The sequence below is a fragment of the Notamacropus eugenii genome, chromosome 3 (assembly GCF_028372415.1).
Source record: "Notamacropus eugenii isolate mMacEug1 chromosome 3, mMacEug1.pri_v2, whole genome shotgun sequence".
Classification (NCBI taxonomy): Eukaryota; Metazoa; Chordata; class Mammalia; order Diprotodontia; family Macropodidae; genus Notamacropus; species Notamacropus eugenii.
The window spans coordinates 97,471,036-97,495,622 of NC_092874.1; the positions used below are offsets into that span (position 1 = coordinate 97,471,036).

The 24,587-nt window shown below is 40.4% G+C and overlaps 1 long non-coding RNA gene across 1 annotated transcript in view; it reads left to right on the forward strand.

The window, feature by feature from the left end:
• LOC140533072 (uncharacterized) overlaps positions 1 to 23,470 on the forward strand; it is a 41,940-nt gene extending 18,470 nt beyond the window's left edge. Inside the window, exon 3 of the long non-coding RNA XR_011976786.1 lies at positions 8,498 to 23,470. This is a non-coding gene — a long non-coding RNA (uncharacterized lncRNA). The remainder of the gene's footprint in view (positions 1 to 8,497) is intronic.
• The last annotated feature ends 1,117 nt before the right edge of the window (positions 23,471 to 24,587 follow it).

The following is a 24,587-nucleotide window of genomic DNA, read 5'->3' on the forward strand; positions in this document are numbered from 1 at the left end:
ATTATTTATCCCCATTTTACAGATGAAGAAACTGAGACAAACAGGGGTTAAGTGACCTGCTCAGGGTCACCCAGCTAGTAAGAGCCTGAAGCCACACTTGAATTCAGATCTTCTGACTCCAGCCCCAGAGCTCTATCCACTGTACCACTTAGCCGCCCCTAGGGAGATACCTGGGTAACTGAGAAGATGGTGGTGCCCTCAACAGTAACAAGAAAATTAAGAAGAGGTGAGGATTGGGTGGAAAATAATGTTTGGCTTTGGACATGTTGAGTTTAAGAGGTCTATCCATTGGCCATCCATTGGAGATGACCACTAGGAACTTGAAAATGTGAGACTGGAACGAAACAGAGATTAGGACTGGGTAAGTAGATTTGAGAATCATCAGTATAGAGATAATAACTGAATCCAAGGGAGCTGATGAGATCCACAAGTGAAGAGAATATTTAGCTTGGAAAGGATAAGTCTGTGATCAGTCCAGCACTCAGTACCACACATTGCCTTCATCACTTTCGCATTTTGTCTGTCTTTTCTCCTTATAATCACATAGCCAATCAAATGCCAAAGGTTGCATCCATGAAGTTTTATGGCATTTAGCTAAACAGAAAATAGTGTTGGTTATGAGAAGGTCATGAGTTGTACAAGTCTTCAGTAGTAAGTGACCATTGCTGTTGCTGTTTCCAACTCCTTTCCTCCCTAGGACTCCCTGCCAAGTCTGGTAGTCTGAGCCTACTCTAGCATTAAAGACACCCAGAATTATAAGCTTGCCTTCTTTCAGCACAGTGATAATAAGGGTCTCTAGGTCTCCATGGAATTTTTCTTTGAACTCATCGGGGTTCATTATGGTGGGAGCATAGACACTGATGATGGTAGCATGACATTTTCCTGTAAGTGGTAATCACACTGTCATGAGCCTGTCATTCACTCCTTTTGTCAGACATACCAGCTTGCTGACTAGATTAGTCTTGATCATAAAACCTACACCAGCTTCATGGCACCACCCTTCACTGCGGCCCTCCAGAAGAACATGTATCCAGCTCCAACTTCAGTAAGCTGGCCTTCATTTGTCAGCCTTGCTTCACTCAGGGCTGCTGTTGGGATGCAATACCTGTTGAATTCTCTAGCAATAAGAGCTATTCGTCTTTTAGGTCTACTGGATTTTTGTGTTGTCTGTAAGTGTGCCTACGTTCCATGTGCTGATGGTGAGTGGAATCATCTTTGCAGATGTTTTTGTATATTTTGTACATTTTTTTGTGTTTCAACTTCAGAGTGGGATTCCCTGCCTGCCCCAGTAATTAGGCCAGGGTTCCTTAAGCAGACAATTTTTAGGGCACCTTTTCTAGCCCCCTTCCTTACACCAGGAGGTAAGCAGTGCAATCCTTAAAAAACTGCTCAGACACCCAGAGGCTGCTGAATCCCACTACTGCTTCCAGAGAGAAATGACCCTATGGCCTGGGTCACATGTGTACGCAGGGTTGTGACTATAGCTCCCAGTGTATTGGCACCTGCTGCTTCATCACTTGCATGTAGCCACAGGACTTTGAGATAAGTATAATAGTAAAATGGTATGGGTGGTGTCTTTTGATTCATGAGTAAATTGGATTTAAGTGAGGCAGAGTTGCATGAAATCATCAGCCTCACTCTCTCCTCCAGTCATCATATCCATAGAATCAAGACAACTGGTGATGGCTTAGGATGCAGTGGATGATCTTGGTGTCTTTGATGTCAACGTCCTTCATGGCGCTGGAACAAATTGTTCTCATCCACCCATTCCACCAAGGAAAGTCTTCACATGCTTGGGGTAGGCACCCCACTCACCAATGGGTTTGAGAACCCTGGGTTACCCTCAACCTGGTTTAGCCCACCTGCTGAAATGGTTTACCAGGGTATGGCTGCTGAGCATGTTAGAGCTTCCTGGAGCCACAGGTGAGAGTTGGGTGAACAGGTGGACACCAAAGGTGGAAAGCAGCCCTGAAAGGGCTCGGCAGTCATCACATCAGAGGAGGTACTAGTCCTCCCTGAACACACCTTAAACCCCACAAGTGAAATAGTATAAACTGGAAGGAGAAGAAAAAAGGGTCAGGACATAGCCCCAAGGAACGCTCGAGGTGTGACCTGGATGAATATCCAGCAAAGGAGGCTGAGGAGAGGTTGGATTGGTAGAAGGAGAAACAAGAAAGAATAGTAGTCTCCAGAAAACGTAATTGGAAAGGATTGTTTATACCCTTTTACTCACAAATCCACTTGTTGACTGTATTCCCAGAGGGCTGTTGACAATAAGATCTATCAGTACAACAATATAGTAGCACTGTTGTAAAAAAACAATTTCTATTGATATCTTTGTTCTTGCATTGCCTAATTTCCCCCTACCCCTCCCAGAAAACCATCCCTTATAATAAAGAATTTTTTTAAAAAAAAGAAAAAAGAGAAAAAAATCAGCAAAATCGATTGCTACCTTGGAAAAAAAACTGACATTATATAACACTGATGGACGCCCTAACTACCACCACCTCGAGAGCACTATTGTTAATAGCAAAATTTAAAAATTGGAAATAAACTTCATACCTAATGATAGTGAGAGGTCTGAACACATGATGGTACATGAATGTAACTGAATATTACTGAGCCAAGAGATATGAGGAATGTGAAGAATTCAAAGAAATGAAGGAAAACATTTGCACAGTTAACAAAGCAGAAGCCAAAGGACAATACGCAAATTTACTGTAACTACGTAAATGAAGACAACTCTAATAACAACAAAATTCAGATTAAAAATGTGACCGTTGTTAACTTATTTATGCTTACCTGAGGATTAAACATCTTTGAAATGAGAATGCTCATGCTTTTCCGGGCTCAACTCCTGGCTATTTCTCTCCAGACATTTCATCCTAGAAGCTTGCTCCCACCCCGGAATTCATACATCAAAGTGATGGGGTACAAGCCCAAGCCAAGACCTTTTCCCCTCAGATCAGGAGGACTTTTGTCCCATTTGTCTGCAGGGCCCTGGAAAGTCTGGCCTAGGGTGGGGAGGATCCTTGGATTCCCCTTCCATTTCTCTCAGCCTGGATACTCCCTATCTCATCACCGTTTAGCAATCTCTTCCTTTGACCCTAGCATCCTTTTGATATTCCCAGCTACTTAGCATTCTCTTGAAGTGCTAGTTGCCCAGTTGTGGATTGTGTGGACCACAGGCCACTCCCATCAGGATCCTCCCTAGGGTTGATCTATGAAGACCATCGCTAGGACCCTGAGACTATCTGGCAACACCTGGATGCTTCCCTGAGTCTTTGTCTGCATTTAAGTTCCACCTCGCCTCCGTGAAGGCGCTCAGATTCAATCCAGCTCAGATCCTGTCTAGCTGAGATTCTATCTGGCCCCCTGTTACAAATGCTTAGGCTCCTTAAGAGCCAACCTAAGGTGCGAATCTTTAATAAGCTTTGTTTTCTTTGGCTTTAAGAAAGCTCCTGACCAATTCACTGGAGCAGGCCCCGATGTGTAGGTATTTCGGGGTCCTGGCACTCCTAAACCTCATCAAAAGTACCCTCTACCTTTATGCCTCTCGCTCAGTATGTTTTCTCCCCAAACACCCATTTAAAGAGGGCATCAGAGCCAGTCATCGTCTCCATCACTCCTGACTTTCTCTACTGTGCCCCATTAGCTTCCCTCTCTTTCATGTTTCTTATTTTGGCTTTTCACGCATTGTCTCACCCCATCCTCGCGTACCTGAGCTCCCTGAGGGTAAGGGCTTTTTGTAGGTATTTGCATTGCCCACACTTAGCACAGGCCCCAAGCCTAGCTTTTCATAGAGTGCTTATTGACTGAGAAGACTTCGGGAAATCGTATTCCAGTATTTGAACAGCTCCAGAGTCGCTTGGCCCCGGAGGGCAAAACCAGACCTGGCCACGCGTGGGAGAGCCGAGGAAGCTACACCCAGAGCTCTGACCCAGGCAAGGGAAGTCTGGGCCACAATCAGAGCTATCTGAAAAGGGCTTCGTGGCCGCCCTCGGGGAGTACCGGGGCCTGCGGAGGCCTCCCGCGTGCCAGGGGCGCCGGAGCGCGGATTCCGGGTTACATGAGGCGTCCTACGAGTCTGACATTTCGTCATGGATTTCAGAAACTGCCAGACCTCGTCCTCGTCAGCGCCTCGCTTTACTAGAAAACGGAGGCTCACAAACCCAGGGAGCAACTCGCCCCTGGCCACCACTGACCGCTGACCCTCGTTTGCCCGGGTTTCTTCCAGCTTACTCTTTGTCGCTTCTTATCCAGTTTCTGCGGGCGGTAAGCCAAGTCAAAACTCCTTTTCTCGTTTTAATGAGTCTCTCCTCCCGGCCAGGGGCCCGAGGACCTGGGGCCAGTGTCTAGATTTAAAATAGCCGGAGGGAAGGGAATCTTGCAAGGACTACAATTCCCGACGTCCATTGCCGTCTAAATTCACCCTTCGCTTCAAGGAAAAGCGCTGCCTACCGAGACAGAACCTTTCTGTAACCACCGGAAAGGCTTCGACGGATAAGTGCAGTGTATCCTGGGAGATGTAGTCCCGTGAGGTAGCGTAGTCCTCCTCCGGCTAGAGCGATTCCCGGAGTCAGATCTGGGATGGCAGCGCAAAGCTTCGAGGAAGGAGAGGCGGAGGCATCCCTCGGCAGGGGACGGAGCACACCACAGGAAGCCCAACGATTCTGGTTATCACTTCCGGTGGCGGAGCAGACGGTAGCGTCTAGAACGGAGCTGTTGCCATGGGCTGGACGCTCCGCACCCGGATGTTTGGGTCTTTGTCCTTAGGCCCGGAGTACCGAAGGTGTCTTGTCTGACCGCGATCAGCCCCCAAAGCAGCTTCCCCCTCCCCACCCCTCCTGCGGGGGCCGAACATATGCGGAGACCTTAGTGCATCCGATGCCCTCTGCCTTCTCCAGCCATGTCAAGTCAAATCGACCAGAATCCATAACCTGCCTGCTATGTGGCAGGCACTGTGCTAAGGGCCAGGGAGACCAAGAAAAGCCAAAAACAAAAATCCCTTCCTTCAAGAATCCTCCCTCCCACTCCTCTGTTTGCACCCTTTTCCTGCCTCCTGGAATTCCTTCCACTAGTGTCTTAGTTTGCTGTTAACTAATGACTTCCAAGGTGTTTACTAATGACACTTTGGGGTCTTCTATATCGAAAAAGAATTTTTGCAGATGGAAGAAACCTTCCTTTTTGCATACCTTTCCCTTCCCTGAGCTTCACCAGACTACCTCATACTTCATCAGTTTCTTGGAGAGATTACAAACCTATGGGTGGCTGATCTGACCTCTGGCATGTCCCACCCTTTGGGCTGTTGACCTGAAAACTTACCAAGAAAAGGCAACATGGCTAAATGCATACATTTTATGATTTAATTAATTAATCAATTCCCTATTAAAGAAAACAGTAACATAATGCATTATGGAGCCAGAAATGTTCTGGCTACCCAGTGCAGAAATCTTCTGGCTTATATACATTTTGCCGTGAGAAAGGAACTCTCCTAGTTGAACAAATCATAAATTTAGTAAGACAAGACAATTAACAAAGTAATGTTGGTCAGGCCTTGGGATTCCAAGCTGGGTAAACATATGTCTTGGAAATCCCACCACTAGTAAGTGGTAGGCTTCCTGCCCTAAACAGATAACTGACATAGGAAAGGGTAAACAAAGTTCAATAGAAATTACGACCTAAGATGTCTGTGTTTTCTTTACCATTAACATGCCATAACATAGTGTAGGTCTACAAATATTAAGATATGGAAAACGTCCCATTATTCAAGATAGTGTCTTAGGTTAAAGGTCTCCTTAAGGAATGTAGAGTCAGCCTTGGCTGGCTTTTGCTGACGTAGGAAGAGGCACTCTCTGAGTTTGCTTCAGAGAGAACAAAGAGATTATTCCAAAATTTTATATTAAACATTATCAGGGCAAATAAATGATGACTGGAGAAGCTCTCCAAAAGTTTTTCCGTTCTTGTGTTAAAGAATTGAAGCCTTCTGTTTAAAATCAGAGATGTTCTCTTAGTGAACCATTATCAGACCTTAGCAGAAATAGTATACAGAATCTCAGAGTTGGAAGGGGCTTCAGAGACCAACCAGTCCAACCCAAAGAGAGCTCCCCAACAGATGTGTTTCTCTACACTTCTGCCAGAAGACATCCAGTGAGGAGATAACCACTGTGTACTAAGGTACCTCCTCTACTGCTAGACACATCTAATTGTTCAGCAGTTTCACCTTTACATTGAGCTAAAATTTCCCTCTTTGAAACTTTTATCACTTGCACTAATTCAGGCCTTCTGGGGCAAGCAGAATACACTTCTTAGTAGTAGCACTTCAGGTAGTGGAAGAGAGCTGTAATTCCTCCCTAAAACTTCTCCAGACTAAACATTCTCATTTCTTTCAGCCAGTCCAGCCACAGTCTTCAGTTCCCCCACTGTCCTTGTCTTCCTTTACTGAGTATACTCCAGTGGAACAATGTTCTTTTTCAATCTCTTATCTAGCAAGGGTCCTTAGAGAATGGAACACATGATAGGTAAATTTGGATCTGTGAAGAGGAATTAGATGGTGCCATAGTGAAGAGTATATCCTGAAAAGGACTTTTCAGGGAGAACCTGTGTTCTACAAGTCCAGTGGTCTGTAGATTGATCAACTTGATCAATTTGAAGCTGATACAACCATTGGCTATATTGCTGAGTGGCTGGTCCCAACCATTGCTGATGAGGAAATGGATGCTCTCTTCTGTGAATGTGCTGATGCTTCTTTAGGTGACATATTTGGATGAAGAGAAGCTTGGGATTCAGGGGAATGGAAGGACCACCCACGATTTTGTTCATACTGATGCATCTTTATATCCCATTTCTGGTCAAAGTGGTGGTGCCTATCAGAGTAATGACCACACATCACTGTGTACACACTGGTACTTCTTCAGTTCCTACTTTTGAATCAAGTGGTGCCCATACTCTGAGCACTCTAAGGAATACTCTTCAGTATACACCTAACAGTGGGTCACCAGAGCACCAAGACCCGCTTTTGCAAAAAACAAAAACCTTTCTTGCACTCAGGGTGGTGAAGTGGCTGCTTCCCATTATGTATAGAACAATCACCAGAGCTTACTTCTGTTGGAAGCATGTATTACCCTCAAAACCAGAAAATTTCTGTTGCTCATTGTGCAGCATCACCAGAGCTCACTTCTCCCAAAAGCATCTTTCATACTTGAGGCAAGAAAGGAGGTTTTCACTACTCTGCACCAACTGGTGCTTTTTCAAAACCTACTTTTGGGTAAAGTGGTGTTTATACTCAGGTAAAGGGAATGAGTGCTCACCCTTGTGCATATGCTACTGTTTCTTGATGGCTTGCTTTTGGGGAAAGCTCCTGGCAAGGGAAAGTGTGTTCACCGTTTTACCTCTATTTGGTTTTCTCAAGTATTGTTTCTGGGCAAAGCATCACCCACCCTTAGGGAAGGGGAAGGGGCACTCGTTGCGTTGAGTCGTTGAGTCATTAGGGCTGACTTCTCTTTCCATGTTCTGGGCAGGGGAAAGGCTGTTTCTTTGCGTGCTATCATCTCTTGTCATTTTCTGGATGGTTTTTCAGAGTCAAGACAAGGCTAAAGTTTCAGGGGACATTGGGTCCTTGTACTTTGAAACTAATATCTCTTGGTATTTAAGCTTCTCTATATCAGCTACTTCACCTGAAGAGAGGATGAGAGAAGCCCTGTCATGTGTCCTAGAGCCTCTATTATTAGTCCTCACCAAACTATCTGTCTGTCATGGGGACACGGGTTATATCCCACAGACTATTTATGGTTTAGGATTAGAGAACTTGCCTCATCTTGTCCCACTGGGAAATCCGCATCTAATTGCTGTTCCTCAGAATCCTCCTGAAAAGGCTTTGTAACCACAAATTCCATACATAGAAGAAGAAGCAGCCAGTATTATTTACAGCATTCTTAACCCAAGGTCCCTGAGATTGTTTTCTTAATATTTTAATAATTGTATTTGAGTATAATTAGTTTCCATCACAATCCTATATGTAGTTTCTTTTATGCATTTAAAAACATTATTCTGAGAAGATATCCATAGGCTTTAAAAGACTGCCAGAGAGGTCTGTGACATAAAATCGGTTAAGAACCCATGAATGGGGGGGGCTGCTAAATGAGAATTATGTAAAAGTAGGCTCATAGGAGTGATATATAGATATATAGAGATATATAATAAGAAGGGCTGGGAGAGTAGAAATTAAGTGATTTGCCCAAGTCACACAGGTAGTGAAGACATAAAATTGAGCAGGCTTCCCACTTGACTAGATTAAAATGTGTACATGCACAGGTGCCACTCACTCATCCAAAATCCTAATTTTCTTTCAAAGGTCACCTCAGTTGCCACCTCCTTTGACATATGCCCTGCTTCTCCTGGTAGTAAATGCCAATCCCAGTTGCAAATATAAAATTTCTCCCTTCTCAAATTACCTTCTATGCACTTATCTCTGTACTTGTCTCCATGCCCTAAACAGGATTTGGACTCAGTGAAAGAGGTGCACTTGAGGACCTAGAGAGCCACATGTGGGCCACATATGGCTTCGAAGCTGTGGGTTCCCCACCCCTACCTAGACCTGCCAGCAAAGTGGAAGCCTCTTGCCCCAACTGTTTCCTTTTTGTCTTTGTATGTCTGGTATGTACTTAGATCAGTGCCTTGCAAATAGTAGGTGTTAATATGTTTCATGAATTGAAATTCTTGCTGGTAAATCATAAGATTTCCAGCTTTTTTACGGTAAAGATAATATTGTTATTTTTTTCTGTGTTTCTCCATGGTAACTAGAATTGTAAATACATGGGTACTTGATCCAAGATGTTTGTTGGCTAAGTTCCTGGTCTGAATTGATAGTCTCACAGGAAGAGGGAAAAAGATAATCATTCGTGTGAGCTCGCCATGGTTACCTCTTTTCACCAGACCCTGATGGTCTTTCCATGTTCAGAAAACCTTTACTAGCCTACAGAATACGTCTGGGCGTGCTCCCAACCTGTCTGTTGGAAGCAAAGTCAACAAAAATTCCTGATTTGTGGTTCTATTATGCCAAGGCTTACATCCAACAAATACCTGCTGTCTTTCTTCCTTGTGCTGCAGAAACCATTGTTCAACCCAGGCCATGACTGGTATGAGAGTAAGAGAAAAAGAAGTGTCCCTTCTTTTCTGCACTTGAATCAACACATCCACCTCGACACCTTGGTTTCCAAGAGTTCATGCTAATCTAGTTCTTTCCATTTCCACTTTTAGCATCTGTATGTAAGGTGAATTTTAGTGTAAATTAGGTGGATTTTAGTGTGTGTAAAGTAAAATTTTGTTATTATTTCTCAGAGTTCAGTTTCCCAGGATCCATAGCCATAACAATCAACAGTTCTCAAGTTTTAAATATGAGTTCCCACAGTTATGGTTCAAAACATCACAACATTTGTGCATAGTTATATAATGGTAAATAACATTAACATCCACTGCAGCTGCGCAGTGAGATACAGGGATGAGGTGATGTAAACTTGTGAGGCTATTGCTGGCAATATGCCTTCTTTGTCTGTTGGCCTATAAAACAGGTGGTCACTAGATAATGAATGGGGAACCCTTAGGGTTGAATGCACAAATGCTGTATGTGCCTCAACTAGCCCCCACTGAGGCTTGGGGGGAACCTTAGGGTTGAATGAAAAAGCTGGAATGCTGTTCTTGCCTTGATAGGTCCCCATCAAAGCTGGGGGGGAATCCGTCTTTGCCTCAACTGGCCCCCATTGAGGCTTGAGGGAATTTAGGGGAAGCACAAGCTGTGCCTGTCTCGATTGACCCCATTGAGACGTAGGGGTAGTTGCCCCCGCTTCTCACCCTGTGAGAAGGGTGATTAGGGAATGCTATAGGAGTTTGTGCTCTCACTATTAGCAACCTCTTCTGAGAGAACTAGACTAGAATAAAGTAAGATTATTAATCCCTTTTTAGCATCTTTCCTGTCTGACCAAATCAAGAGTGAACCTGTGCTAGCACCAGCCCTCAAGTGTGCTGTGTTTATCTGTCTTACAGCATCTCCTCTCTACTGCTCTCCCCTAACCAAACTCTGCTCCCTTTTCATTCACACTCTTGGGACCTTCACATAGATTTTCTTAACTCCTAAATGGATATGAGTTAAAAATTTTCAGTAAGACTCTCTTATCAACCTCAATCTATCAGATCTATCTTTCCCCACTGTTACCAATTCAGAGACTAGATGAGACATAGAGCAGAAACACTACCTCTACTTTTTCTAAAATTCTGCCTTCCCCAGGATGTAGAATATCAAACTTAGCAAGACTCAAAGAATTCAAAGCATCATAGGTCTGCTTCATCACATCTTATACATCTTGTGTCTCCAGGTAACCAGTATCCCCAGTTGTGTCTGAAAGTGACAGCCACATGTTCAAATGTTAGGAAGACCTGAAATTACCAGTCATACTTATCTTCTTTTTCCAGTGCCTTTCTGAACACCCATTTGCAAAAGTTATTGCCTAAGGTCTAGGATATTTCTGATTCTTCCCTCCAGCCTCAATTTGAGGTCTTTTCTTTCTTTTCTTTTCTCCTCTCTCCCATTCATACAGTCACTGACACCATCTCAGTTCCCTAGCTACAGATCCATGAAGAAAAGAATACAGTGCTGAATCATATTTGACTTGAACAACAATAGTTATCAACTCCTAGTTAGAAAACTCTTTTATATTTGAAAAGTGCTTTCCTAGCAACAACCTAATAAAGAAGATAGTGCAAGTATTATTATCCCCATTTTACAAATCATAAAACTGTTATGGGTTGACTTGCCCACGATCACAGAGATAGTCAGTATGTGAGACAGATCTTGAACCCAAGGCTCCTACTATTCCCAGCAGCCAGGCTCAGAGCTAATCAAGCAGGAAAACAAACAAGATTGCCCTCAGCTGGAGAGCTCTCAACCTCAGGCTTCCCAACTTAAGAAGTCTCTCCTCCGAAGGCCACTATTGCTCTTCTTCAGAGTATTAGCACCACATGGGGCAGAAATGGTACAATGTACAATGTAGAGCATGCATATGCTTATAAATGCTGGTAGGGACTAAATTAAACAAGAGCTATTTGCCTAGTCCTGAAAGGGCAAACACATTCTTTAGCTTTGGACAAGCCATCAGACCCACAGCTAAAATAACAAGGAAGGTCTTTTCATATTAACCCCTCTAAACCCATCAAGGCCTCAGACTAAAAGAAAGGAACAACTGTCCAGTGAGTCTTGTTTCCTACCCTAAGCTGAGGTTTTACATGGGGTGGCATAGCTAGTCATATTTCTATTAGACTGTTCTTCCTGTAGCACAGACTGTTAATTCATAACTTTTGGGTTGCTGATTCAACCTTTAAACCTTTGGTTTAAACCTTTTAACAAAACGAACTTGCAATTTCAGTAAAATCTCAGCAGTGCTTAAGTTTAGTGACAGTTATGTGGTCTAGTGGATAAAATGCTGGATTCAGAGTCAAGTAGACCTGAGTTCAAATGTGACCTCAGGTGCTTTCTGGCTATGTGACCCTGGGCAAGTCAGTTAACTTAAGTTTGCCACAGCTTCCTTATCTGTAAAATGGGAATAATAACAGCCCCTACCAGACTGGGTTGTTGCAAGTGTAGGAAACAAGGAAGTTCTATTTCCACAGTCTTGACCTAGAATAGTCAGGTAAAGGTCAGAAACTAATTGGCAGGCTCAACGAGCTGTTTGAGGGAAAGCCTGTCAGAGAAGATAACATAAAGTCACCCGGCCAGGGGATGGTGGCCCTGAAGATCCAAAGTTCAGAATACTATAAGAAGTTTGCCTTATTCTGACCTTGTTGTCTTCCAGTAGCCATGCTGGAGCCCACCTGTTCATTCAAAGGAATGAATGTAGAAGGCCCTCCCTCCTCTGAACTCCATTCTATAAATTTTCCTTGATACCTTTTCATGAGCCAAGTTTGTCTCTAACACAAGGATCAAATGAAATAATATTTGCAAAGTGCTTTGCATATATTAAACTGCTATGTAAATGTAGTGATCGTGATGACCAAGGTCATGGTCATGATGATGAGTGGTCTGGACGATATGTTCGTTATCTCAGGTTCCCAGCAATCACTCTCTTAGGGGCGTGCCTAGTGCTAGCACCATGGTTGTTCAGGTTTGAGATGAGTCTTTATCTTGAGAAGAAATGAGATACTTGGAAGTCATTGAACAGAAGTAAAAGGTTTACTTTGTCCTAACATAGGAAGGATATGCAACAGAGATACAATCCCATCACAAGCTTCTATAGCTGTGTCCTCCTCCTCCCCCACTCTTATTTCCATATGGAAAAATGTCGGATCAGCAGGGCAGGATATGGTGACTCCAAACATGTTAGAAGGGCTCCCATTACATGCAGGTGGGATTTTTATGCTTTTAGGTGATGGGGATGATTCATCAAGGGAGGCAGGGGCCAATCAGGTCCTGAGACCAACTTTGTCAACATTTTAGGGTGTTGACCTGAAAGTTTGGTTAAAAAAGGCAAACAGGCTAAATGCATATTGTTTATTCCCTTAAAGCTAGCAGTTACATGATCATGGAGCCAGGAAAACTTCTGACTAATACAAGAATGACCAGGTTTAAATCTGTTTAGGACAATCCAAGGTTGTCTGTGTCCTTCAGATTTATGGTCTTCATGAGTGATTAACTATACATGAGAAAAGAATTTCTTAATTGGATAGGTTGTAAATACAATAAGATAAGAGAATGGACAAGGTGTTGAGTGAAATCACAACTCCATCCACATTTTCTTTATCACTAATATGTCATAACATAGTATATGTCCACAAGATCAAAAAAAAAAATCCCATTATTCAAGATAGTATCTTGGGTTAAGGGTCTCATAAAGTATGTAAAGTCAACCCCATCTGGCCTTGTTGACATAAAAAGGGGTATTCTCTAAGTTTACTTCAGAGAACAAAGAGATGTCTTAGGTCCAAGCTCTTCTTCTGATTGATTAATTCAGGCTCTGGCACTTATTAAAAGTCCAAAAATTATATTAAATATTATCATTCCCTTGTTTTGGTCAAAGGCAAACTGAAGACCAACAAAGGTATGGAAAAACTTCTAAACAACCAGTCCTGGGTATGCAAGGGACTTGGGTAGAGAGGGAGCTGTCCTTCATACAGGTCTGGTCTGGACTCTTGGGAAAGCTGTCTCTGTCTGATATCGTCTTCTTCAGGCCCTTTCGAAATTGGAGGGCAAGGTCCACTCAGGAGCAGGGGCAGTGAATATGACAGATGGATCCAAGACTCTATACAGAAAGACCTGACAGGGTCTCCCAGAAAACATGTGATTTGAAAATTGAGAGGAAACAGTACAACATAGTTAACATGGGTAAAGGCACATAGAAATAGTTCAGTTTCCCAGACACACAGGGATAGCTTCAAACAGCACAATGAAGTTTATCTCACAGTTCACAAAACTGCATTTTTACATTAAGTTAGGCAGAGATTAAACTTAGATGACTCACAATAGACTAGTTTTGAGAAGGGAGATTTACATGTCACCAAGATAAAGAAGAAAACTTAAACATGAACCATACAAAGCAATGCAATTACCAATGTTAACTAACATTAAGTTCCTTGTATCCCAGGAATCCATTCTTACTGTCCATTTAAACATCACTTTTTGAATCCCAGATGTCTCCTGTAGTTATCTGATGCCAGGATATTGTTGCTTTGACAATAGGTTTTATTCTTGGGACAGTTCAAAAAAGGAGTTCTGCTTCTCTGGTTCAGATCTAGAAATTTCCCAGATGCTTCTGACAATATAAATTAGTAAAATCTCTTAAAATTGGTTCTCCATTTTTGAAACTTCAGCAAATTTCAGTTTATATTATTTGCTGTTTCTCTCTACCTAAATCCTGTACCTGGAATAAGAATCTGTTAAAATGTGAGAGTCCAAACATAAAATGAATTCATCTGCCTTTTAAAATTATTGGACAGATATTTTAATAAAGAAGAAATAATTTCACTAACTTTTACCACTATCTTATATAATTTTTGTGCAAAAATCCAAATTTGAGATCTTATTACCAAAACATGATAAATTCTAGAAGGCAATCATATACATCTATATATAATTCTTAGAGGAACCAGTCTGATCCTGTTGCTTTTCCTCAAAATTTACTATCCTATTTAATTAGACATCTGTCACTTTAAATGTTTATCTTATTACTTGGTCTAATCATTTCTTCCTTTGGAGGATGTTATCTCTATATTATATTTATTTATTTGGCCAGGAATATAGGTTAAAGTTGTAAGCTATTCATTCCTGCATCCCATTATAATAACTCAGAGATGTTCCAATTTCTATTTATTATTTAATAGACTTGGTACTGTACTTACAGAGATTTTGTATAAAAGAAAAAGAGAGACAACATCATATATCTTCAGACAAGAAAAGGATTTTCTTTATTCTGTTTGAGTCCAGGAATGAGGCATTATCAGACAGCCAATCATGTAATCACTCTCTGATGAAAGCAAGACTTAAGAGTAATCAGGTGGGGAATTTCCTTCTTCAGAAAGGAAATGGCATGTTTGGGAAATAGAGTTAGGAGGATCCTACCTAGGCCATGTCCAAGGTCATCTTCAAAACCTTTCCAGGCATCCACCATTCTAAGCCTGCAGCACATGCCAGTTGGCTTTATGATAACTTAGACAACTATTCCTGTAATTAGAGCTTCAAACCATAGTGAATTGCAGTCCCAGTCTTAAATAGCAAATAAATATTGGCTGATATCCTTCAGATAGGATCATCTCAAATTTGCTTGAGCTATTAATTATCAAATCAAGTTACATAATTTTTCCTGTCTTCTTAAAATACTTCCTCACCCTCTCTAAATATACTTAAGCCATCTGAAACTGACACAGAAGTATGCAGAACAGCTATCTAGGTACAAGAAGGATAACCCCCATTAACTCCCAAACCTTATTGTCTGCCTTCCATATTTTGAATCAAAACCTTATTTATCTTTCTAAATCTCTTAATCCTATTCTTTAGATTATCCCACTTTCCTCTGTATTTTAACCATAAGACAAGATAGCTCCTAAATTATTACTTTTTACTAGCATAACTGTACTTGAATCTCATTCCAGCTTACACAAAGGAAGTTAATTGCTAACCTTATGGATTTTTATGTTTTTGTTTTACAAATTTGCTATTCTTCCCTAATTATACTTACTCTCAAAGAATAAGATATTAAGTACTTTACATAAGATAAATTCAAACACAATTTTTAAGTCATGCTTAGGCCATAGAATGACAACAAATTCAGATCAAAACAGCAAGATCTCTTCTGCTTTAATGCTCATTACATTAATTTAGCAATAAATTATCTTGAACTAAAAATTTAGCAGGCCTTCAAACAATCACACAAGATTTTTCACACGTCTTCTAAAAGTATTTCCCTTACTTTAAAAACAATTTAAAATGTATTCTGATGTTCACTAAACTTTTATGAAGAAAATTAGTTGGAAACTTTTAAAATGATAGATATCTCTTTCTTCCTCCTTAAAGCAAAATATAAACCTTTAAAACTGGAATTCATTAAAACTAAGTTGGTATAAAATAATACAAATTCACAAAGTATTATAACAAAACTAAATTCTTAGTTATTACAGACTTCCTAGATATCAAAAAGTTTCTTAGTCAAAAAGGTGTTTGTAATGGAAAAGAGATTTAGTTTCTGTATGTCAAGAATGACATATCCAATTAATTTAGCCTTATCACAATAACAATTTTTCTTTAAATATATCACTAGAATTAAGTACATTCTGGCATTTCACATGGATAGTCCATAAACCTTCAAATGAACATATGTAAATACATCCTTAGATGAAACAGGTTTGAAAATCATACCCCAATTTTTTAAAGAGATTCTCATTTGCTCAACAGGAATTCTACAACACAGAAACTTTTGCACAGAGTTTTATAAGAACTTTGGGTCAATGCATTTCTAAATCATCTTGCATAACATGTGGAAACTCTAACTTTATACCACCAAATATTCTCATAATAGCCAAAATTTCAAATGGAAAAATCTGCTATCATAATAAATATCAGATTATCTAATTTCATCACATCCTTTTAAAAGCCCAATTCATATGCAACAAGATCCAAATTAAAATTGCCTTAACAACATTCCTACCTCACAGTGGTCTCTCAAATTTCACAAATCTAAGAGAAATTCAGAAATACAACTTCAGAAATAACAATAAATTCAGATGATATCATTTGCATTTCCAGAAATTATTGTAATTGTAAATTGTAAATACAGTAATTGTAAAAATTGTAAATACAGTAATTGTTACCAATTACTTTTGGTAATTAAAACCACTTCAAAATTAACAGTTACATTAGAGAGAGATAATGATAATATTGTATGTAGCATATGCCAGTCATTATGTTAAGCATTTTACAATCATTACATCATTTTGATCCCATAACAACCATTATTATTTTTCCTTTTACAAATCAGGAAATGGGTCGAACAGAGATAAAATAAATTTTTTCAATTGGAAAAGAGAAATATGAAGTTTACCAAGAGCAGAGAGGCTGGTGTCCCAGTGGTGATGATTCTTGTATGCAGGGCTTAGTGAATGTTTGCTACAGGCCTGATCCATCTACCTATCCCTTCCCCAGCAGCTGCAGAATATACTAAGCCTGGGGCAGTTTCAGCTGCTGGTACAGGGTGGGCAGAATGTATAGGACCTAAGTGACATTTCCAAGCTTTGCCTAGAAGTGTGGGCTACAAGGTGCCCAAGGGCACAGGACTGTTAGAATCATTGCCAGTCTGCAAATTGCTGCCCCTACACTTCTCCTACATTATCCTCTCTGTAATTAGATCTGGGATGACAGGGGTTAACATGAACCCTTGTGGATGTTAAAAATCTCCATTCAGAGATACTATCTTAACTCTGGGAGGGAGTGGAGAGTGCTAAGTGATCAGAATTGGGAGGGAGTGTTTTAGCAAGGTGAGGTTCTAGTTACCCACAATCTTAGGAGTTCGTTTCTAATAATTCCAAATGATCAATTTCCAAACTTTTTAATGATTCATCTCATAACCTACAAAATCTGCTAAGATGATTTTAGCTAAAATGATCTAACTTTCCTTTGTAATTCCAGGTTGGCCAGACCGGAACAACAAGGGAAAGTCTTAAAGTTTTGTTTGTTTGTTTCCCTAGCTGCGGCCCTTAAAAGTCTCTGGCTGCCAGCATTTAAAATCTTACAAGATAACAGACTCGCTCACAGCACACATGATACAGACAGAGACGTACACTGACAGACAAACTGGCAATTAACAACAGGACAAATGCAAACAGAGCTCACAATGAACAACACAGAGAGGGAGAAAATCAGAACCTTGTTAGAAATCCCCATCACGAATTGGCTATTATTATTCTGAGGAAAGGAGATTACATGGATTAAAGACCTGACAGAATAAGGGTGGATCCTGCAACCTTTGCTCAGAGCACCCCTACGGTCATGGGCCGTGGGAAGCCTTGGTGCCCTGAAATTTCTGCCTATCTTGAAGAAACAGACCCTATGGGAATAGGTTCAGGCCTCTAGCCTGTAGGTGGATTGTAATTGTCCTCCTCAAGACCAGAGAGCTTAAGGGAAAATGGGGAAGGGGAGGAAAGAGGAGGCAATGGAGCCAGAACAAATTTATACTCCTCAGGATTAAGGAAGGTAGGGGAGGGCAAGGAGGGAGGAGGTAAAATGGCTAGGTGCAGTCATCTTTCCCAGATTGAAGCCTTTGAGGGAAGCAGGAGGAAAGAAGGAGGTGAGAAATAAGGTAGAGAGAGTGAAAGGGAGGGACCCTTGGGATAGAGGGATTTAGCCAGTACTGGGCTGGTGCTGAAGCCACTTTGGGAGCCTTAAGGGGAGAGGCTCCTCCCTTTTGTTCTCCCTCAGCCATTTCAGCAAGTCCAAGATGAAACATTCCCACTGCTGGCTAGATGTTTTGTTGCTCTTTAGACTTAATTTGATTTTTAAGATAAAGTAACTTTGATGGGTTCAAAAGAGCCCTAAGGAGGCCAACATAATTTTGGACTATCTTTAGTTGATTGATACTAGTGCTAGCAATACTTGTGTGAATTTTTCCTGAGATCGATCAGTACAGGGGATCTATATGGAACTTTTGACCACAGACTTGATCTCTGCCCCCTGAGCTAGCTTAAAAGGGAAATTTTGGACTTCAACCAAACTAGTGGGAGTCCTTTGGAAGCTGGGAATAGGAGGACTTACCTGACACCATCAAGGTTTAAGACTTCAGGAAAAATGAATCCTGAGGCTCCTAAGTCTTTGGCTTTGTCAAAGTGGGGAGCTGTTCCATCCTAGTCCATCAGTTCCAATCCAAGTCACAGCACCATAACCATCTGACCTGAAAGTTTGATTAAAAAAGGCAAACAGGCTAAATGCATATTGTTTATTCCCTTAAAGCTAGCAGTTACTTGATCATGGAACCAGAAAAACTTCTGACTGACTATTACAAGAATGACCAGGTTTAAATCTATTTAGGACAATCCAAGGTTGTCTATGTCCTTCAGATTTATGTTCTCCATGAGTGATTAACTATAACATGAGAAAGGAATTTTTTAATTGGATAGGTTGAACATACAATAAGAGAGTCGACAAGGTGTTGATTGAAATTACAACTCAGAACATCTGCTTTTCTTTCACTAATATGTCATAACATAGTATATGTTATGTCACATATTATGTCCACAAGATTAAAAATAAAGTCCCATTATTCAAGGTAGTATCTTGGGTTAAAGGTCTCATAAAGTATGCTAAGTCAACTCCATCTGGCCTTGTTGACATAAAAAGGGGTATTCTCTAAGTTTACTTCAGAGAACAAAGAGACTGTTAGGTCCAGGCTCTTCTTCTGATTGATTAATTCAGACTCTGGCCCTTATTAAAGTCCAAAAATGATATTAAATATTATCAAGGGAAAACATCACTTTTTTGTAGTATACTGATAATGTTTAATATAAAATTTTAGAATAATCTCTTTGTTCTCTCTGAAGCAAACTCAGAGAGTGCCTCTTCCTACGTCAGCAAAAGCCAGCCAAGGCCGACTCTACACTCCTTCAGGAGACCTTTAACCTAAGACACTATATCTTGAATAATGAGGCTTTCCTTTGTATCTTATTATCTATAGACATATACTATGTTATGGCATATTAATGGTAAAGAAAATATAGACATCTTAGGTCGTAATTTCTATTGAACTTTGTTTAGCCTTTTCCTATGTCAGTTATCTGTTTAAGGCAGGAAGCCTGCCACTCACTAGTGGTGGGATTTCTTTCCTTGTCACCGAGACATATGTTTACCCAGCTGGAATCGCAAGGCCTGACCAACGTTACTTTGTTAATTGTCTTGTCTTACTAAATTTATGATTTGTTCAACTGGGAGAGTTCCTTTCTCACAGCAAAATGTATATAAGCCAGAAGATTTCTGCACTGGGTAGCCAGAACATTTCTGGCTCCATAATGCATTATGTTACTGTTTTCTTTAATAGGGAATTGATCAATTAATTAATAAAATCATAAAATGTATGCATTTAGCCTGTTGCCTTTTCTTCATCAAGTTTTCAGGTCAACAATACCATGGCCCTATCTCAGGGTCTCTGTTGAAATCTTCCTCAAAGATGTATAAACTTACTATGCTGTTTTTCATTAAATTAGAAACAAAAAATGTGTGCTTATTAAATGTTATGCTGAATAACTATGTTATGGTCCAGGTTCACTCAAAGAATTGTCTATATCTAGAGCAAGCTGCTCTTTTGGATGACAGTTGATAAGGGGACCAATTGTTCCAAAATGCAAGGCAAATATGGGAGGTGAGGAGGCAGTGGCTAAAGTCAGAACAAACTAGCTAAATGGCTGTTAAATTCCCTTGCTGGGGGAAAGCCGGTTTGCCACGCTTCAAGCAAACAAGTAGCATCATACCCTTTTCTGTCTTTCTCAGTTTTGCCACAAGACAAAAAAACAAAGACAAAAACAAAAAAAACATGGAGCTGAAAGCCAGGAATGGAGAAGGGGAAGAAATGGGGCCTTTTCTTTCCCCTAAGTTGTAGGCAAACATTTCTCTTACTAAGGGAGTTAATGACTGTAAGAACTATCTCTAAGGGTTTGTGACAAACCTAAGTGTCAAAGAAAAAAAAAGGTCTAAATCGTCTAGGGCAAAAATGTGTGTGTTTCCTTGAAGAGCTGTTGACTAGATGTATTGTGTTCAAATTCAGGGCAAGTTGCAAGCCTTCAGGGAAAAGCAAGGAATAAGCAATAATTTAGTAAATTACATACTTATAACACTTAAATAACTTAGCAAGAAAAGTATTTAATTGTACTTAGTTGTTTATATTTCTTTAAATTTTGCTCTACTCATTTTTCAGTATAGTATTGTTTAATTCTGGTCCCTGTTTTGAGGAAGAATTATGATTTTAAAGAAAAAAACACACCTGAGCAGAGTATATGATATATAATTTATGTCTCTCAGATAACTTTTCCTATGAAAAACATCACCACTTTACACCATAGCCAAAAGTAAGGGCCACCCACATGTAGTAGCTCATCCTAATCGAGAACCTAGGAGAAAAAACCACCCTCCTGAGTTATTGCATTTCAAAAAAAAAATATAAAACCAACAGTAAGCATAAATTTTTTTTCTATGAATTTTATTTCTCTTTTGAATCATCCTGGATATTCTTTCTGTTGTTTTGTGATCTCTGAGGAATCCACAGGGTTCTTTCTTTCATTAGACAGTCATAATCCATTTTCTTTCATATTAAACTATTTGTTTAATATGCTTTGGTTTCTCTTTTAAGGTTTATTCATTCTTCCTCTTGGATTTAAGATCAGCCAATAATCTGTACTGGGGATACAAATACAAAAAAAAACAACAACAACAAAACACAACTCCTACCCTTGAGGATCTTACAGCCTAATGGAGAAGATATCACACAAAAGAAAGTTGAAAAGTTGAAAGATTCTGAGGATCTTCTTGGTTTATCTGCTTCTACAATAGGCTGTTAGTGGGGTTTTGTCACTTGATATTTTAGCCTTTTTGTTTTGTATTTGTATTCTCTGTCATTATTCTTTGGCTTCTCCCCTCTTTGGCTGGGGATTAGGCTTCTGAGAAGTCTCAGACTCCTCATATTTGGAGGGATATGGTACCTCCAGGTCAGGACCCTGCTTTGAGGAAATTCCAGAGGGAAAGGGTTAGCCCTGATTGCTCTTCCAGTCCCATTTCCATCCAATCTGACATTGCCTCCTTCTAGCCTGTGGCTCTGAACACACATATGTTGGCACATTTGCAGCCCTGCCCTATTCTTCCATCCTCTTTCCTCCTTTCTCTCAAGTATCTGAACAGAATCAGTGCCTATTTCTTCTTTCAGAATCAGTGTGAGGGAGATGAAATTCAAGTATAGTCACTGATGAAGAGGATTCTTCTCTAAGGACCCCAGTAATAAGTCAGGGATTTTACTTTTGTAAATTTTATACGTATAGGACCTGTGGAGTTGAGTGAGATTGATGAAAATTCTAATTAGGAAAATCCCTTGATGTTAATTATGGAGTTTTTAACTTTGACTTCTTATTTTGTGAAATCATCTGTAATTTCTTTATATCTAGTAGATAAGTCCTTCATTTTGAGGTTTAGCGGTTGCACAGGTTTGTAGCTAACCAGGCTGGACAAAGATGTTTGAGAGCAGAGCAAAGAAGATGGAGTAGGAGGTAGAAATACAATGAGTTCCCCTAAAAAAAAACCAACAAAACTCCTCCAAAGAGATCTAGAGAACATACCAGACCAAATCCAGATTGGGAAATCCAGGGGGGGGAAATCACAGTAAGTCATTTTTCCAGCCCATGTCAGCACAGGGAGCCAGAAAGAGGTCAGACATCAGAAATGGGATTTGTCCAGGAGCTCACTATATGGAACATTCCAGCATAGGAAGAGGCTATGCACCAGGACAAGAAGAGGTCCCAGATCCAACAGAGAGGGGATTAAACTTGTGCATAGCTCAGGAATAGGTTCCAACTGGAAGTTCTATTGTTCGCTACTCAATTCCAAGTCACCAATTCAAAGCGTACAGAGGGGACCTGCACCTAATGATGGAATTCCAGGGTAAAGAGTGGTTGTAGGACCTAAAAGTATGAAGCCTCTGTGTGACTCAGATCCCAGGAATACAGCAGAGTTGTAGTTCCAGACTCCAGCCTAGATATAAGTCTATGACAGAATAACGAGGGCAGGAATCACAAATCAAATGAGAACCTATAGTACAGTCCCTCCGGACCAGCAGAGCTTTCCAGCTGATTAACAGGGGCTGAGTCCAGAGGCAGTCTACTGAAACTCCAAAAGGAGAAACTCCATAAGCCTATTGCTCAGAGCCTGTATCAGCAAGTGGGGTGGGATTTGTTTGGAGTTGTTTTCCAGCTCAAGCTAGATTGTGAGCCCCTGAAGGTTCAGTGCCCTTTGAGCCCTGATGGTTCACAGCTGTGCTGAGTCATGTGGGTTTTGTGCCTGCTGACTCTGAGCCAATCAGGAGCTGAGTCTTCCTTATATATGCTGAGACGTTAGTATTTTACTTTGGGGGATTACTTATGAGAAGAATCTTGTGATTACCTGCTCGACTCTGAGTGGCCCTATGTACAGATCCCTGACTGCTCAGATGTAAAGGCTCTCTTGATCCAGGGATGTATGTAAATTGTATGACAATATTGTTTTGATTTAGGCAGTAAGAGCCCTATCTGTTGGTCTTTACCTCTCTGCTTATATTTTTCTGCATGTTGAATGTAATTAAAGTGATTGTTGACCCCTCAAAAGTTGCCTTTTTATAAATGCAGATTTAAGAACCTGTGATAGTAGGCTCCCCTGTGTATATCGGGATGCTTACTGATACAGAGTCAAACCCAAGAGAACTTGCAGAGACCAAAACAAGGGAACAGCAATCCCTGGATCAGACTATTTTGGAAGACTTGCAGCTATTTCTGAGATCTTGGAATAATGCAGACCCTGACCCTAACATAAGACTCAAGAAGTTTGGAAAAATGAGCCAGCAAAAAAAAAGTATCCAACTATAAAAAAACTATTTGTAAAAGACACTTAAGATAAACCCAGAGGAAGGGAATTACTTCAAAACATCTATGAGCAGAGCTTCAAAGTAAAATACAGCTTACATGCAAGTTCAACTAGAATTCATGAAAGAAAATAAATATTTTAAGTGTCTAAATACTTTAATAAATGAGAGCACTAGAGGCAGAAAAATTGGAAAAGAAATGAGAGCCATGGAAGAAAGAATTAGAAAGGGAATTAACTTGTCAGAGAGGTACAAAACCTTGTCCAAGAAACAAACTTCTTGAAAATTAAAGGAATCAAGAAGCTAATGACTCTTCGAGACAAAAAGCATTAAAAGACAAATGACTGAAAAAAAAATTGAAGAAAATATAAGGTATTTCATAGCAAAAATAACCTGCCTGGAAAACAGATCAAGGAGAGAGAATTTAAGAATCTTTGGCTTACCTGAAAGCTATAACCAAAAAATAACCTAGATATAATTTCAAGAAATCATAGAAGAAAACTGCCCAGATCTCTTAGAACCAGAGAACAAAATGGAAGCATAAAGAATGTACCCGTCACCTCCTGAAATTGACCAATCAATTAATTACTGAACATTTATTAAGTACCTACTCTGTGCCAGATACTGTGCTACACACTGAAAGAAACCCAAAATGAAAACTCCTGCATTGTGTTGGCTTATGTCCCTTCCCCATCAGATGTTAAGCTTAAGGGTAGAGGCTATGTCTCATTTTATCTTTTTATCTCTAGCAGCTAGCTCAATCCCTTTCATATAGTAGGTACTTAGCAAAAAAATGGTTGAGCTGAATTGAATGAAATTTCCAGAACCCAAGGGTTATTTGTGCAAAATATGCCCAACACAAGCCTTGCCCTCCAGAACTTAGAAGGGATCCAGTCATATGGTCATTTTAGCCTTAAGGTTGCAAGTACACAATCTTAGGGAAATATATCCACATAATTGTCATAGATTCATATACAATGTCACAGTTGGACATACCATATATTTATGAACACGATCTCTTCCCTACCCTCATCCATGAATACATTAATACAAATATATGGAGGGCTGTCTTCACAAAGAAACAGAATGTAGCTTAAATTTTTGTCTGCTCCTTCTCTACCCTCACTTCCCACTCTGGAAAAATTGGCATATTTGATATCTAGTTACAGGTAGCCTTGATGGGGCAAATAAGTCACAAAAGGGCAACATGGAATCAGGTGGGGTGTTTATGAAAGGAAAAAAGAAAGGATACTACCCCTTTGCTGAGTGGGGGGGGGGGGTGGAGAACATACAGAGTGGACAGGGGACAGGAAAGACTTAAGTTTCATTAAGGTTTTGTTTATTTTTAGCATTGGCTGACTGCTACCTCTTCCTCTAGAGTCAGTTATTAAAAGATCCCATTGCAACATGGTTAATTGGGGTAGGGTCTCCAAAGGAGATAGATAAATTACCCCAATTTTCTATCCCTGGGGA